Genomic DNA, 3,696 nt, shown 5'->3' on the forward strand with positions numbered 1-3,696 from the left:
AATATTTTTGTCAGTTTTCTGAAAATGTCCCCAGTTTCTAGATGTACTAACAAGATAATTCCCCAAGTTCTCATTAGTTGCAGGTTATTTTCTAATAGTTAAGTCAAGCTATTATGTAGGGTCTTTAATACAGAAGTGCAATCTTCGTGTTCTTTCTGCATGGGCAATTTTTTTTTTTAAACATCTTTATTGGGGTATAATTGCTTTACAATGGTGTGTTAGTTTCTGCTTTATAACAAAGTGAATCAGTTATACATATACATATGTTCCCATATCTCTTCCCTCTTGCGTGTCCCTCCCTCCCACCCCTCCAGGCGGTCACAAAGCACCGAGCTGATCTCCCTGTGCTATGCGGCTGCTTCCCACTAGCCATCTACCTTACGTTTGGTAGTGTATATATGTCCGTGCCTCTCTCTCGCTTTGTCACAGCTCACTCTTCCCTCTCCCCATATCCTCAAGTCCGTTCTCCAGTAGGTCTGTGTCTTTATTCCTCTCTTAACCCTAGGTTCTTCATGACACTTTTTGTTCTTAAATGCATGGGCAAGTTTTTTGAATAGTGCCTTAAAAATATTTACAATATATCCTACAGTTCCTGTGCACCTGACTCCACTAGTAGCACTTACAATACCTCCTACGCTCCTGTTTATCACCTGGCAATTGTTGCCAGAGTATTAACCTTTCTTTATAGTGGACCCATATGAAAGCAAAATCAACAACAACCCCTTCGTAGGGCCACTGTTGTTCAATTGGGGGTGTTTTCCATAGGAACATCCCTATATTTCCATTTGTGTATTGCATTCCCAGTTTCCTGGGGCCAAAATAGGTATTTTCCATTTTGTAATAACAATAGTAGGGGGGGTAGTAGTTTTTCTCATCTTCCTAACCCTGGGCGCAAATCCCCCTTGTGCTGTTTCCATAGATAAGCTTAACACAACCAAACAAATCAATAGAGATGTAGTCCACCGTCCTGGCACAGTGCTGCTTTGCAGTCCTGCCTTTGATTGCATCATGACTTTGTCACGGCGCAGGGACTCCAGGATGGAATATTGTAAATATAAAAGTTTAACTGTTGGTTTTGCCTGCTGTTATGTTGGGAGGTAGGGGTGGGGCTCTGAAGAGACAAACCCTGGAGAAGTGACTCTGCCAGTGAGGGAGGAGGAGGGGGTCCGAGCCCACAGCCCTTTCCAGTGAACAGCTCTGAGGTCAGAGAGAAAGGGGGAGTGAGTGCTGGGGTGAGGTGGTCATTGGTAATGGGGTTGTTCGGGGAGTTAAGATCAGGACCAGTGTTTGTGCAGAGGTCAGAGCCTGGTGTAGAGGACCAGGCAGGGGCTGATGGGGACAGACACCAAACAGGCCAGAGGGCCTATGGGCTGGTGCAGGTGGCTGGCTACAGGAGAGACATGCAAGGTGAAGGGTTTGGCCTCTGCTAAGCCCTGGCCCAGGCTGGAGGGTCAAACACAGGCCCAGGACTCTCCCTCTTGGCACACTGTGAGGGAGAGCCCCACATCGTTGTGACCCGCTTACCCCCAGGAGCCTCTGGGACAGGAAGGCGGCTGGTAGTACTGTGGGCACAGTAGGTTGGGGCCCTAGGGACCCCCATGGCCACGGCCACTCAGTCACTGTGTCCTCCCCCACCTAGCTCTGGCGCAGACTCCATGGCTTCTTACACCAAGTGTTTCGTGTTATTTGTGAGAAAGGTAAGTGGAGGATGGGGAGGTTGGGGTGTTCTAGCCCTGACCTTAAGTGGACCCCTTCCCCTCACGCTCTCCCTGCTCAGACACCATAACTATGCAGCTTCTCTTCCTGCAACCTGCCTCTCCATCCCTGGAGGAGCCAGGCTCCCCACCAGCCTCTCACCTGTCCCCGATCCACAGAAGCTTCTAAGTTATGCTCACCTGGGAAGCAGACCCAGCCCCCGAAGCAGAGCGCCCCTGCAGTCTGCCTTCGGTGCACCATGGACCCTGTGAAAATGATCGTGTCCCCCCCACCCACTCGCCGCCATCGCCGTCCCGACTCTTCAGCACGCCGCGCCCACCGCCCCGTAGCCTGGGCCCCTGACAACTGACAGCAATGACGAGAAGCCCCCACGTCAGCACACAACAATCTGCCCCCACAACTGGAATTGCCCCAAGGACTGGGAAGGCTTTCAGTCCACCCAGGGGTTCTGGACTCCCTGGGCCCAGGATGCTGTGGAGCCACCTACCCAGACCATCCGCTTCCAGCAAACTGTAGAGGGAAGGCCGCTCAAAAGAGAGGCAGTCAGAGCTGGGCCTACAGGCCTACGCGTACCCTGTGAACCCCCGCCCCACAGCCCTCAGGCCCTGAGCCACAAGAACGGTTGGGGGGTGCCCCAAGCAGAACAGGAGCAGTGCTCGCCAGCCCAGCCACACATCCTGGGCCCAGCCCACGTCGCAGACATCCCCCAGCGCCACTCCTCAGGGCGCATAGCCTATAATGCCAGAGACGTGAGGTGGCAGCTGTGGGAGCTGACCAGGGAGGTGGAGGCCCTGTCCCACTGTTACCCCCCGGTCTCTGGATCCAGCACGGCTGAGGGGACGGGAAAGGCCTAGGTATACTGTTCCCTGACAGAGAGGTGACTGGGAGAAGAATAAAAAGAAGAGAGGAGGTGGTTTGTGGTGGTTTGGGGGGTGCCAGGGCCCACACAGCCACAGGGAATTCCCAGGATGTCCAGTGATTAGGACTACACGCTTTCATTGCTGACGGCCCCAGTTCAATCCCTGGTCGGGGAACTAAGATCCTGCAAACCACACTGCATGGCCAAAAAGAAAAAAAAAGAGAGAAAGAAAGAGAAATAGCCAGTGGGCATTTTCCATCAAGACTCCAAACACACAGCAGGTGCTCAATATAGACCCACTTAATGGAATCAGCTTAAAATGATCAATAACGTTAGTCAAATGAAAATGAACAGAGAAGCAGGGTGATTCATAAAAGGCCTATCTGCTCACATTCCAGGAACCCATCTGGTATGGAAGGTGAGGTCTATATTCCTCTATATCTGTTGAGATGTTCATTGTGCAAACAAAATGACTTGAGGTTCAACAGGTACCACTTTCACAGACCCCAGCAATGAACCCCAGCAATGATCCCAGGACTGCCTCCACAAGAACTCAGGCCTTGCCCGAGACCCAGGCCTCCCCAAGAACCCGGGCCTTGCTCAAGATCCAGGCCTCCACAAGCTTCCAGGCCTTACCCAAGACCCTTACCTCTGCAAGAATCCAAGCCTTTCCCACGACTCTGACTTTCAGAAGAATCCAGTCATTACCCAAGATTCTAGCACCCAGAAGAGCTTAGGTTCTACTCGAGATAGACGTTTCTTTAAACGCCCATATCTCACCCAGCCCTCTGGTCTCCACAAGAATACACCATTTCTCCAAACTTCTGACATTCAGAGGAGCTCAGGCTTTATGCACGATTCTGGAGTCTATAGGAATCTAGAAAGAAAGCAAAAGACTGTATTCTATAAAAGTCAAGAGCTCTCCCAAAAAACTGGCTTCCATAATAGCCCACACCCTTCTCAAGATTCTGGATGTGACAAGAGTACAGGTAATGCCCAAGATTCAGGAGTCTCTAGGAGTCCAGACTTTACCCAAGATTCTGGGCCAGAGAAGCGTCCACACCTTGCCTAAGACTCTGGAGTCAACAAGAGCTCAGGCCTTTGCCAGGAATCTGAAGAGC

The 3,696-nt window shown here is 51.3% G+C and overlaps 1 pseudogene across 1 annotated transcript; it reads left to right on the forward strand.

Moving 5' to 3' along the window:
- The first annotated feature begins 1,250 nt into the window (after nucleotides 1-1,250).
- On the forward strand, nucleotides 1,251-3,359 carry LOC309976122 (spermatid maturation protein 1-like; annotated as a pseudogene). Its single transcript has 2 exons — nucleotides 1,251-1,407; nucleotides 1,875-3,359. The product of its transcript is annotated as a spermatid maturation protein 1-like (transcript).
- Nucleotides 3,360-3,696: the final 337 nt, after the last annotated feature.

This window comes from Leucopleurus acutus (genome assembly GCF_964270905.1).
Source record: "Leucopleurus acutus genome assembly, chromosome: 19".
In the NCBI taxonomy this organism is placed as follows: domain Eukaryota; kingdom Metazoa; phylum Chordata; class Mammalia; order Artiodactyla; family Delphinidae; genus Leucopleurus; species Leucopleurus acutus.